The following is a 14771-nucleotide window of genomic DNA, read 5'->3' on the forward strand; positions in this document are numbered from 1 at the left end:
TCCCTATCCAGTTCCCACCTGACACTCTCCTCTACTCTTCTTCAGCTAAAAACCTCTGTGTCATCTATGACCTTTCTCACATCTTCTCTACTTTCATCTCCAAAACAGGAATAGCAGCTCACCTCAACCTCCTAAATAAGAAAATCAGTCACCTCCTTTCATTCATCTACTCCAAGCATCTTTTAATCACTCATGTCTTCTCTAAACTGGACTACTGGCCCAGCATCCTCTTTGGTCTCCCCAACTATGCTTCCTGTCCTCTCAACACTGTCATTATCTTCACTACCAAGACTCTCTTTGAACTTCCTCACTTCACACCTAGTTCCTTGGACCGTCATCTGGCTGGATGGTTGACTATGCAAAACAGGGCCAGATTTAAATGTCTTCTCCTCGTTCTCAAATCTATCCATGGTAAGGGACCACTGTATCTATCCTCTATCCAACTCTATAAGCCATGTGGCTCCTCGCCCTCCCTGTGCTTCCTCTTGCTTCTGCTCTTTCTCTCTTCTTGATCTTCTTGCTCCACTGGTATGGATTTCTCTTCCCCCGGACATTCGAGGAACGGTCCACATGGATGTATTCAAAACCAAACTAAAAGCCTACCACCTCGCCTCTGAGTTACCCTCCTACCTACCTCTCTTCTGCCTTCTAGCTAACATTCTTCTGTCATCTCTAACCTGCCTCTGTCCCTAACTTTCTCTGCCTCCTCTCTAGCACTTCACCCATCATGGTCACATCCTGAGCACAGCTGGATGTACTGCCTACCTGCACTTAAAAATGGCCAATGTTGGTTATGATATGATAGGTTATTTATAACACGCGTAATACCCAGAGGTTTCTAAGCGCGGATACAGTGATCGAACCTGTGTTGCTCCCTGTCGTCTTGCTTCAAAGGCGAGCACATTGCCCTTGACCTATCCTCCCGAGACATCTATGTATAATAATAATAATAATAATTAGGCTTTTATATAGCCTTATAGCCTTATATGTATGTACACTTATGTATTGCCCCCGCTGACTGTTCCATTTACTTCCATCCACCACCTGTTCTGAATGCCCTTCAAACCCACCCCATTGGGTGTCAAATCCACCGTTTTGTCAAATCTGATTTCTTATCTATTGGATGTTCTTTTGTGATCAAAAGAGGATTGTTTCTCCTTGTGTATATATAATAAATATATATATATATATATATATATATATATATATATATATATATATATATATATATATATATATATATATATAAATAATTAAAGCAACTGTAATCATTTTTTAAAGTGCCTCTCTTTCTCGCTGACATCTTTTGGGACACCTATAGAGGTGCCAGTCCCATAGTTTGAAGACCACTAGTTTAACCTGAGTGGTTTTGTTTCAGTGTGGAAGCAGGGCTGTACTATGGGTCTCATCACCAAGTTTGACATGAAATATGGCAGAATCACTATTAACACCAATGTAGTAAGTGCACTTACCTCCATATTATGAGCCCATGGCCATGGAAAAATCCAACTGGTGGTAACAAAAAATTCAAAATCCACTACAGAGTGGTAATTGCGTACATTTTTGGCAGAATTACCATTAATGTCAGGTGGATTTGCCAGAATTACCAAACAGCAATTCTGGCAAACATTGTTGGCAGAATTACCAGCAGGCAGAAATAGCCTCATCCGGAAAATGGGAAGATAAAGGGTGGCCATTTTGAAAAATTGAATCCATTGGAATCCGCTTCCATAGCAGCCATTCAAGCCCAAACGAAAGCCTAAACATATCAGTGGCCACATCTAAAGGTAAATGCCCACCTAAGGTAAAGGCACATCTAAAGGTAAAGGCTCATCTAAAGGCTGCTGAAGCCTACGTTTACTGAAGCAGAGATCACAGTACTGGTAGAAGAGGTTGTGGCATATGCAGATCAGATGTATGGGGCCAGTAGTCACAAGGCTACACTACAACATAGGTCCGCCATCTGGGAAGAGTTTTGCAATGGTATCTGTACAAAAAGTCAGGTGGAAATATTTCTTTTTTTGCAGTTATATCTCCAATTTTGAGGACATTTTCGAGACATACAGAGATGGCAGTGGGTAAAAGAAATAGTTAAGGTGGGGGGTAGATGTGGGGGTCTCCCCCCATTTAAAAAAAAAGTCAATTCTACATTCAAATTTTTTACGTATATACTTTGCAACAAGGTGGTGACAGTGGGGACATTACAAAGGGACATTGAAGATGTAAAAGAGAGCAGGAATGAACGGAAACCCATGGTGCATAGTCTCCCGTCACACAATCGCAGGGTCACAGCTGCCACTGGAGGAGACACCGTGGAACCACTGACCATGACTCACTGGGAGGACACGGTCAGCACCATCCTCCACCTGGCAAGTGTGGAGCTGCCTGCAAAACATAACCTGGTAATATATGATAGTAAACTCTGTAATATGAGAACCATCACATAATTGAAAGGCCTCTACTGCTTGCCAGCCTAATGACTCTGTGTCTGGGAAAATACATGCCCAATGGTGTAAAATAATGAGCAGGACACCTCACAGGCCATTCCATGAAATACCTGACATGCAGTGAAAGGAGATTTTGTAAAGTTCCATTAGTGTACCATAAAAGGTGCCTCACTTATCCTGAATGGAACACCAACTCTACTGTCTGTAGACATGCAGCATCACCCATCACCCAAACATACAGAGGCATCTGCAAACATGACGTGCAGTGGGCCATACAGATATATGTGGGACAGTTGTTACCTATCAATGCACCAACAATTACTATGAAGGCCTGTGGAGATGCTTCAGCCACGGCGAAGTCCACTCCATGATACATCACACCAAGTCTCACCACTCTCATTACCTTTTGTGCCCAATACACAAGCCATTGAACCCTGCAGCACCTACAGCATGCGGGTAGTCAAGACGAATTCACTAGCATGAAACCAAGATATCAAGTTGGCGGATCCCATGTGAACTATCCACAACATTGCCAACAAGAACTTTATCGGTTACCTAAATTAAATGCTACAATGCAATTCACAACCAACCTCTTTTGCACATAGCATTTAATAGCGTGTCACTCATCTCATTGCAGATAGCCATGGCAGCCAGGAAGAACAAGAAGGCACCACCGGAACAGACACCGCTGGCACCTCATCATCAACCCCAGTGCCATCCCTCTGCCACACCTCCAGGGATTCAGGCCAGAGTGCAGGCAGTGGGAAGAAAAGCAAACGCAAGTCTGCTTCAGCTACCACAGTGGCAGAGGCCCCCACTGCTTCATCGGCCATGGCTGTCTGCACAGTTCTCACCAGTGCCATCCCCACCTCCTTCAGCTTTAACACTGTGGCCACCACTACCTCTTACATATGTGCCACCACAACAGCCACAGTAGTGATCATCACTACAGTCATGTGTGATCCTGAAGGTCTGATCACCACTATGCAAACTGTAATATCTGGAACAATGGACCCTGCAGGGTCCCAGGACACCATTCCATGTACTCCTACCATTACAAGGTGTGACTCAGAGCCTGGAGTCTCCTCCACTTCTCTCTCCATCCCCTCTCAACACCAAGTCATCACCCTTATCAAGAGGCCAGTCTCTGCAGTGGCATCATGATCAGGATAGTGATTCCACTCCTGATGATGATGATGATGATGATGACACGGCAGATGACAGCTCTTGTGAATCTGTGTGTGGGGTGGGTGAATGCCCCATGACCCACAACCACCAGTTCACCAAAACACACTGGCTGTGATCGAGAAGAGACTCTGCCAGATAGAGCAGAGTCAGTAGCACATTGAGTCCATGGCACAGGAACAACTGAGGCACTCTCAGACGATGTGTGATGTGATTCAGGGTGCTTCAAGGAGAGTGGCCTGTGCTGTTGAGAGGCGGGACAAGAGAGTGACAAGTGTCACTGTGGCTGTCACAGTAGTGGCTCAAAGGGTGCTGGAGTTAGCAGAGTTGGTATCCACTAGCAATGAGAGCATGCTGAGGGCCATTACACTCACTGTGGCAGCACATTTGGGGTTGGAGGGTGACAAGGCCAGCTCCATCTCGGCATCGGCCACAAAGGGATCTCTACCTAGCACCCCACTGAGGCACTCTCAATGGAGACAGCCCCCCTTACCACTGGCTAGGCATGGACATGGCAAGACCCAAATGAACTAGGGGGACCATGCCACAGACACTTTAGGGAATGTGGGAGGTGGGTAGTCATGAATACTTTGTACGTGGGAGCTGAGTGGGAATGCATCTGTTTACGTTCAATAAAAAATAGTACTACAGCAAATGAGTCCAGTATTCATTGAGTTTACCTTGGAAAAGTGATTTGAGCGAAGTTATGTTACAGTCAAATATGCATTTAAATTTACTTTAAAAAGTTCTGAATTACCGAAAGACGGATGATGCGTCTTTCCTGTGTACTCACGTGAACCTCGCAGAAGCCTATGATTACCCCATCATCTAAATCAGGGTGGGCATTGTCCTCATCTCGAGAATAGGGGCATTTATTTGAATGTGCATGTTCTGCAGCACTGCAGAGACCTTTGCCAGCTTCCCCACCTTCTCTGGGTTGTACATGAGTTCCCCACCGGTCCAGTGGAAGTACCTGAATCTTCTCATGAGCAGCTCAAATGTGCTGTCTAGACACAACCTGGTCCGTGCCTGTACCTCATTGTATGCCACCCCCTGTGATGTTTGAGGCCTTCTGATGGGTGTCAATCACCATGGCAGTAGTGGATAGTCTGAGTCACCTGCAATAGGTAAGATAAGTATTTAAGCATGGAAGTGTTTGTTGTGTACTCAGGCCTCGTTCAACGGTGCAGCATAGCTTCTTGTTCAATGGGAACAGCCTCTGTTATACATGGAGACCCAATTTGCATGACATCAGTGGTGTCTGGGACTTACAATGGCTGATGGCAAAGGAGCACTGATAATGCAGATACACAGTGAATGCCGTTGCCACTTTTTTCTCTACCTTGTCACAAGTGCAACATAACCCTTACTCTATTCAATACAACTGTCCCCTGCTATTTTTTAATGTTACTTGTACTGGGCATTGTAGGACAATCTTGTCATGTGTTTTCCTTTCTGTTCTTTGGGGTCAGGTGGTTATTGTCAGGTATTGTGGGGTGTACTTTACAAACACCCGGAAGACTAGAGGAAATATTTCTCTAGACCACGTATGAACAGCCCTCTATGATTTGGTACAGTACACACTATTCACAGGGTCACTTGTTTCCCCTTTACCATTCGTGTCCACCCATTTGTATGTGATATTCGTTAAATCATCACATACCAATTTCTTAAGTATCACAAATATCAATTTATTAATTTTTTCTATAAAACAGAATCATAAAATAGTATACACCTCTATTTTGTATCAAAAATGTATACAGCAATCTAAAACAGATATTACAATTTCAACATATTGACACTGTTCTTCAACAATATTTTGTGGTCTCTTAATTCATCAATATTTTCATTCTCTCCTTAAATTAATTTGCAGAATGGATCTGTGGTCAGAAACCCTCTCCAAATGAGATGGCACACTCTAGTCCACACCACTTCAACCTATCAGTATTTACTCCACTCATTCCAGTCTTTCATACTACATTCACAAACACTCCCAACATGTTTCTTTCCTTAAACTTTTGTAATTATTATTTGGAAATTCATCAGTGGTAGAACCACAAATAATTGTCATGCACAATCATATGTTTTCTTCTTGGAACCATTGGGGGATCCAGACCTAGTCCCTCCCTTTGTTTCTCTCTTCAGGCTAAGACACTGAGCGGATATCTGTGGGAAACACGTAAAGAACAATCAACTTTAATGCTCGACACATCCTGGTTGTATATTTCATTAGATACAACTTGCTATGCTTCACATCACAGCAGGAGGGAATCATTAACTTTTTAACTCCTCCTTTTCATCTGTTACTGATGAATCCACACTTGGTTTAACAACAGGCTTCACATGATTTAATCTCTTGAGCATTATTGTCTCTTTACTTAATTTTCTTTACTTTCGTTCTGGTCTATACTAGATGTTACCCAAATCTCTTTGTTGGACATTTTCCTTACATTTCCTTAGACAAAGATCAATCAATACCTCAATGTCGTCATTCAGCCTCGTGTCGAGATCTGTCTTTCCTTCGCACACGATTTTATGGTTCTGCTTTAAATGTAGGTATTAACTCTTCATTTTTTCTAGCCATTCATATGCACCAAACCTACAATACGGGAGCAAGGTAACAAGCACGCACAGACATTAGTGGATTTACTCCTTACATTTGGTATGGCAGTTATCCCTCAGTACTTAAGCACGACTTCTGCTCTTACCCAAATGCCTATTTTTTGTCTCTCGGTTTTAACATCGCTAATTTCTCAAACACAACAGGGAGCAAAGAATCTAGGTTTAACTGTTTTTTTTATTTATTTCTCTTAAGCCATTGATTATATTATTTGCCTTTTAGAGCTACTTGTGCCAGACCTAATTTAAAACCTCACCGTTTATGGACAATTTTGTTTTCAGTTGTTAGTATCATGGGTCTAGCAGGGCTTTGGGTTTAGCCTCCTACTCTGTGCTCAAGGTCGCATGTCTCCAACTGGCTGCTTTCCCAAATGCAACGACTATTTTGCTGTGGGACAAGAAGCAAACACAGACAGACCAATTGTCTTTTTAGGGGTGTACCACAATGCATTCTCGGCACCCTATTATCATGGCAACTCATGTTACTTTGTGCCTGAGGCAGGGGGCGATGTGGGCAATGGGCTGTTCCCTCTGGAATGAATAGTGTTGTGCCCCATGCACTCATATCAATAATGTCCTGAAAAGTGTTTGGCCATATTTGACACATGTATGCCAGTACCCCAGTACCCCAGTGCCCCCAGTCCCCGGATTTACCCCTTCGCATTCTTCGGTCTACATGTGCATTTTAGTCTCACTGTTGCTAATTACCCAAAATCCATGTATGAGGGTCCCAGTGGAAATCCATGCACGCATGCAGGGTTCTGTTACTCAGGACCACAGCATTGTGGGTAAAACCCAGAAAAAGATCACAGCAGTGGCTCACAGTCTGATCGGTATTGCACATCATTTGGACATTCATGGAATGGTACTGCTTCCTGTTGTGGTAGATTTGAACCTGTGCCTGGGGTGGTACCAATTTCACATGCGTACAGTCCAGTGCACCCAATCACATTGGGGAAGTGGGCAGTAGCATAGAAATGTTCCTTGGTTGCATGCACCTGTTTGGGGTAGTGGGAATTGTGATGTGAAGCGTCAAACACCTGAATCAACACTTTAAACAATGTTGGCTGTCACATGCCATGTAGCATCCCAACACTGAAATGTGCCTGTAGCTAGGAAGTGCAGGACAGCTAACAGCTTCAGCAGGGGTGGGATGGATGGCCTGATGCTGATCCCATGCTGGAGGTCTAGCTTTATGAGGGTGAGCAGCTCAGCTTTGGTGTCCCTGTTCTGCCGACAGAGGTTGGTTATCTGCTCATCCACCATTGCCCAGGGTGAGGGCCTCACCTGGGGTATGGGTGGCCTCCTCGTGGCATGTCTCCTCTGCGCTTGTGGAGCCAGTCCTCTTGGTAGCTGCTGCACTGCATGTCTCTGCAGCTCAATGGAAAACAGCAAATTGTGGAGCCCATAATCCATGTCCAATGGGGGCTGCATGTTGATTCAAAGTGGGTTTGGTGAATCGTGTTGGACTTAAATACTGTTTTCGATGCAACTGGATGCATCTGTGGCTTATTTTTATCACCTGGAGGTAGCTGAACTGCTGTTTTGGAGGAGTTACTGCCTGTGTTTGGCAGTATTTCGCTTTGTAATACAGAAGAACTACTGTTGCCTTTTTTTACAGTAATTCTGCCAACGGAATTAGCCCTGGAGGATTGACTACTGGTTTTTGTGGCTGTAATTCCTCCAGCGTTCAATTTGCCAGCGGAATTAGCGTCAGCTGAAATACCACCGATTTGGTGATCTTGAAATTCGGCTGTGTTGTAAAAGATGCACATATCACCGCCAATTGTTTTTACCGCACCTTCAAACCTGTAATGAGACCTTTGTTCTGTGCTGCTGCTCCAGGCAATGACTTTTTTCTGCCTTACAATGATAGTGAAAAGTAGTGGTCTAAACAGCCCTGGATTCAGGTTCCTCTGACAGACACACATATGCCTTCACAAACACTTTGTTAATAGGAATGGAACGATGCTGACGTATTAGAACATGTCTCACTCAGTCCGATTGACATATTGGTCAAGAATCAAGACAGGTCACTATCAAAGAGACCGAGACAGAATTGCATTCCCTTTGTTTTAGCTTTGAACTTGATTGTCAGAATCTGGCGAAGACTTTCCTCTGGTGATGTATAGTCTACCTTAAAGGAATGCTGAACCAAATACTACTGACATTTCAAAATAAACGCCGCACTGTCTAAAGACTGCCGCCCCCGATGGTCGGCTGCCATTACGTGTTGGAACATTTTGGAAGCCGAGTTCCAGAGCACTTCAGATTGATAGGAGGCGCGACCCGAAGCGAAAAGCAACCTTTGCTGATGAACAGACGGTGCTTGCCACCTGCTGGAATTTATAACAGATCCGTGGGGTTACGCAGACCAAACAGAGCCAATGCATAAATTGTGTCATCTGTTCAGGCTGGGCAGATTGAGCGCAGATTGTGGTACAGTTCCATTTAGTTGAGTGAATCCTGTTTCTTCGCCTGAGGCACCTGAGACCCAGGCAGGACATCGGATAAAAAGTTATTGTCAGGGATAATTCCTATGCAAAACTGCGTGAGCTTAATGGCATTTTATGCACGACTAAACTCGGAAATAGAACAATGCACGTGCTCAACAACGATATTTGCTCTATCTTTTCTTGTTCAATCATCATCACGTGTTAATTACATATATTTTTGGTTTGAATGCCAGCATCGTCTAATAAAAAAGACGCAGTGTAAGCATGTTGCTAATCGATGTAAACTGGCTAAGCACAGTTCTTATCATTGTTTTCCTCGTCCTCCTGAAAGGGTAAAGCAGACAATCATACTCTAGCATAACCGTTCGCTACATGCATTAACAGGAGGAACTATTTTTCTGTCACACCGTCACATCAAGCAGTCCCTTCTGCTGCCTATTTTTAAAAGCTCAGCTAAGCAGATACGTCGTGCAATTTGGACAATTGCCATCTTGACTCGAAAGCAGAATGCAACCAACTATGCAATAAGACCTCCCTGCGCCCGCGATAACCTTCCAAAAAGGGGTTCATATCAGGTACAGCACAACATTTTTTTGAGACCTTGAAGTGATAAGCGATTTTATTAGGGCACCTGTAAAGTGCTAAACCAGCACAAGTGTTAGTGTTAACTTGCATGCCCTCACTAAGACCGAACCTGTGCAAACCTATTCTGACAGAATATGAATCGTCGAATGTTTGGCTGTTTCACCCGAAGCAGCTTTTCTGAACTTTGTGAATATGGTTCCTGCAGCGGTTCAGATGCTTCAGACTAATCCAGTGTGAATAGGGCATGCGTGGCCTTGCGTAGGGGAAAGAGGTTGCACAGCATTTGAGTGAAAAAGGCTTTAGTTCAGCGATCGTTAGAACACTGATAGGATTTTGCTGAAAGAGAGGTAGACACTTACAATAACCTTTAGCTGACAGAGAATTAGAACATTGAAATAGGAAATAACATTGATGTGACTACAACACGTGGCATTGCTAGTCAGATGGGTGAGAATTGTTTGCAGGGAGCAGCGGTCTGGACATTATATTTAGTAGCTGTACTTTACTTAAGCATAGGAAGGAGAGCCTTTTCAGTGCCTGTAACTGAGTCTTTTATGGGCAGCGAAAATGTGTGTTGCATGTGTAGAAAAGGTGTTGTCAGTCTTTGCAAGTAGGAGGAGGTTATACTCAGTGGACGTGAGCGAGTGAGTGAGTGAGCGAGTGAGTGAGTGCACCATCTCTGTACTAGAGGGGGGAGGGTTTCAGTGACCATCTTGCTTGATATAAATGCATGTGGCATTACATGTCAGATTGATGGTAAGAACATCATAGGATATTTTGTTGATTGCAGCATTCATGAGATTACCTTTGGGTGTTTATTTTCTTTAAAGTGTAATTAGCACGCAGAGAACTGCCAGCGTTTGCGCTTACCTGCTGTTGGGTCCGACCTGTTTAATTTTTAAGATATACAAAGCAGAGTGGAATTGCAAAGAATAAAAGCAGACACATTTGAATTTGCTCTTCACTTTTGTGCTCCGTTTGGCATATACATTAATGCCACCTTGCATTGCAGGAGGCGTTTTATAATGGATTCCTGTGGAATTCGCCTGCTTTTTAGAAGGTTCAAACGCGAGGCAAATTCCATTGGAAACATGTATGAAAATCTCGTGGTGTTGTAAAACCTGGTGCTCTTCCGAGTCGCAAGAGGAAAACAAAGCGGAGATGCAGACACTTCTGTGTTCACCCCATATCTCATGGAAGAGCACATCAATGCCCTGGAGTTTAATGGCATGCACTATAACACAAGGAAACTGATTACCCCATTCTCCAACCTGAACGTCGCACTAATGACACTTATACAAAACTTAATTCAGAGCATAATCAAATTACACAGCAGAAATATCTCGTCCACGAGACATAAGACAAACAAAACTTATCCAAAATGTCACTTTAAGATTAAGATTATGAACAGGCCCAGGCTGCATCAACACATGATTCTGGAAACTAAAGTGTTAGGCAGAAACCTGTGCAGTTCCCTTAGGGACCACTGCAAAAGATTTAAGACTACAGGTGTTGGCAGTAAACCCACTTGGTAGCAGTCTGTACCACCCAGATTTACCTGGTAGCTGTGGCTGAGCAGTCAGACTTCCCTCAAAAAGAGTTAGGCAGTATGCAAAGTATACTCAATAGGCACTCAGATACAATAATACAAGCAAACACTGACCAGAGCTTTGGTATCAAAGTATATGATTATTTATTTAAAAACACACAGTTGAAACACTCCAGCACTCTTATTGTAAGCTTATCCTAAACACAGTTACTATTATGATATATACACCCCTTTTTCCCTATTAGATAAATCACAGTAAAACGCCACTTATTTTCATACAGAGGTGAGCGCTTAACTAGATTGCACCCTAATAAGTTTGTGAGAAAGGGAGGGAAAAAGACAGAATATGAAGAGGTACACCACTCTATGATTCAGGAACACTGTTAGCAAGGCAGAGAGCGAAAAGTCACTGGTGAGCCAAAGTCCAAAGGCTGGGCCCACTCTTAGAGAGAGCAGAGCACAAATGCGCCCAAGATCACACAGCTACACTAGGCTTAGAAAAGTCTTGCAGAGGGTTCAAGAAGAGTTTAGAGAGGCTTAGAAAAGTTTAGCCAAGGTGTCCCAAGCTAACCCAGGTTCGAAAGCTGGGGGCTAAATCTACCCCGTACAGTCGGTAGCAAGGGAAGCCAGGCGGGACACGGTACCTTAAGTGGGAAGGATCCTCCAGCGGTGGCAGTTGTTCCTGGTAGTGGGTGCAAGTTGCGTTGTCGTCCAGGGGAAGAAAAGATCTCGACTTGGAGGAAAGATGAAGGTCGTTGCACTACCAGGGAAGAAACCAGCCGCAGAGTTTTCCGGTTAAAGGTGGTACCTTGGTTTCGCGGCCGTGGTAAAACGTGGTATCCCGATGCCGGGGTGCTTGGCACGGGCAAGGCAGCCACGAGGTACGTCGGGAAAGCGAAAAGACGGTGAAACTGGTTATCCCCACCAGTCAAAGGAAGAAGACTCTCCGGTGGGAGATCTCCTCTGTCGTTGGGAAAAGTGGTGAGGCAGTCCAGCAGGGCTCCACCAGTGGTGGTGTCGTGGCAGGTTGGCTCAGCTTCTCCCTCGTCGGATTCTTAGGTCCTGTGGCAACTTCTGTTGTTCCAGTCCCCAAAGTCCTGCTTTTATGCAGCAAACCCCCATTCACTCAGCCTAGCTGTCACTCAAACATGCTAAGTGGTGAGCTGGCCGGCTCACCACTTGGGCCAATCAGGATGGAGTGCGACTTGAGTTGCCTATGCAACTCAGTCCAGGGTGCCTAAATTCCCCTCCACCCCTCCTAAGTACCCCAGACATAGTGGCACCACTTTGGAGGGCTTCTGTGGAGAAGCCCGCCAAAAAGTGGAACAAAGGGCTCGACTTGGGTTGGAGTCACAGAAGAGAACACAAACGCCATTTTAGAATCAAGTTTTGGCAAAAAATACCAACCGGAGAATTAATATTAATTAAATAAACCGGCGATATGTTCGAGGCTACCGTAAATAATTAAATAAAATAGTTGCCTAAAACAATGGGAAATCCCATAGGAAAATATTCGCGGTTGAATATAAAAAGTAGTATCCACTGCCACCAGCCAAAACTCGATCAGGGGGGACGGAGATGTGCCCCCTCGCCTAACAGACCCTGGGGCAATCGAATTGCCCCAGCCAGTACGTCCACAATATGATGGTTTGTACTGGTTCTGTTCAGAATTTAAGACTAGTAAAGTCAATGGTGACTTTACATGCCCTGGGAGACAGTAGTCAGTCCCAGGGTATGGAGTCTATACTGGGGGGTCACTAAGACACCCCTGTGTCACTGCACTGAGGGTGCTGTGTAACACATATCACAAAAACACATGTAGCCCTATGGAGTGAAAGACCCCATAGTCCATTAAACACATCTAGATTCAAAGAAACACACTCAAATCATGCCCAAGAGTGAGGGTAAAAGAGTCTCACTCTTGGCAGGAGAGAAAAATAAACTCCAGAAATCCAGCAAAGCTGCTGGGGGACTCACTAGGCTAGGAAATTGAGCCTAAACAGAGAATTCTCCCTAACATAAAGATACTGAGAAGGAGGAAGACAATGTCATAGTTACTGAGTACATTGTTTTTCAACCACAATCTCTCAGTTCTGAAGTGCAAAACAGAACTAAAGACTTGCTGAGACGGTACACTGACAAGGATGAAGCTTAGGGATTCCATGGCAAATCTCAGAACCATGCTTGCCAGACAGACTAACCACTTACTGTACCATATTGTAGTCAAGCAGCATCCCTATGTGCGTGGGATGTGCCAAGTAGCTATGCCACCACCATCTCAGCAGACGAAGGTCCACTGACTGTTCTTGATGACCCACCTGGATTGAGGATTCTCGAATGAGTGAAGATGGTACTGTTGTATATCATATGTCAGTAAATGGCATCAATTGTAAGATTTAAGAACAGAATATCCAGTTAGAATCTTGCCAGCAGTGAGGGGCTAGAATGTGCTACACAAGAACATGTGACTGGAGGCTGGTAAGGTGAGGAGACATGGTAGTGGAACAATAAAAGCACTACTGACAAGTTTGTTGTAGGGTGCACCTTTACTACAATTTAGTCAAGCCTCTGGTCTGCACCACCGGGCATTTGAGCTGTACCATAAGGCCTCACCTCAAGTCAAGAAGAGAAGTTTTTCCAAAAACATATATATAATTGCCACCCATGCCCAGAGTGCTCCCGGGAGAGCAACCACATGAGGTTTTAGTGGCGATCTGCACATTCAGACAATTTGGAGAGGAGATCATCAGGGTCCAAGTGATGGTCCACAACAACAACCCACACATCTAGAAGCCTCACTCCATAAGGTCATCCATCTCGCCAAGATGGTCAGGAGCACCAAGGCATATGGCAAGGCCATTGCAATGGAGACGAAAGGGAACCCCATTCAGATATATGCCAACTCCTAAAAGATAATCAAATAAATCTTAGGGCAGAACAAATCTGGCAGAAACCCTACCAACCATGGGGTGGTTCAATGCTAGCGATGTGGGGATAAAAGTCACATTGCTATGTAAAAATAATGCCCCATTGTTGGAAAAGTGTGCAAGGAACATGGATGGACAGGAGCCTGCAGCAGGTTTTACAAGACGTTCAAAGGTCCCAAAGGATGTAGGGTGAGAGAAAAGAGAACAGGTGTAAATGAGAGTAGAGGCGAGCAAAGGGTTAGGACATGGTAGTGGAGCGACAAAAGTACTTCTGATATGCCTGTTGGAATTGGCACCATTACTACATGTATCCCACTGGCTCTACGTCTCCAGCCTATCACTATAGTCAGTAAGGTTCACAGAATATGGGTAATGGGGTGTTGTAACAAAAGCAATGAGCTCCGAGAGGATGTAGAAGACAACGTTCTTGACATCTCTTGTGTTGGTGTGAGGAGGACAGGGGGTGTTATATTTTCATCCTGACTGTTCTACACACAACTGCATTTCCATCCGCTGCATTAGTGCATCTTTTCACATTTTAATTGAGTCGTATTAGGCTTGGTTCACAGAGATCTTATACAGCTGAAACGCAGCCAATCTACTCTTGGACTGTGGATAGGGAAATAAGGCCAGAAGGTATTGGGTGTTCTCTTTCTTTCAACCTATGCATGGATTTGGATGGAAGGTAGAAAACACATTCCTCTCCAGTAGGGACGTCATATGGGGGTTGGCAGGGCTCATGGCTAAAACACCTTGTGACTCCCTTGTGACCTCTGGCACTGGGCCAGGCTTTGCAGAAGTAGTGTCAAACCAAAAGTAAAGAGGGATCTTTCACAGACTTCAAAAATAATTAAATTCTTTTGGAAGCCACCCTGAAATAGTGGATGTAAAAGAAGCCGTTATTGGTAAAAAGTCAAACACATCTGTGGTGATGTACACATTCAGCTATATATCTACAGGGAGGTGAAGGGTTGGATGCAGTTTCCCCACCTCCGCCTCCTAT

This window comes from Ambystoma mexicanum, chromosome 6p (genome assembly GCF_040938575.1).
Source record: "Ambystoma mexicanum isolate Mex_15411 chromosome 6p, UKY_AmexF1_1, whole genome shotgun sequence".
Classification (NCBI taxonomy): domain Eukaryota; kingdom Metazoa; phylum Chordata; class Amphibia; order Caudata; family Ambystomatidae; genus Ambystoma; species Ambystoma mexicanum.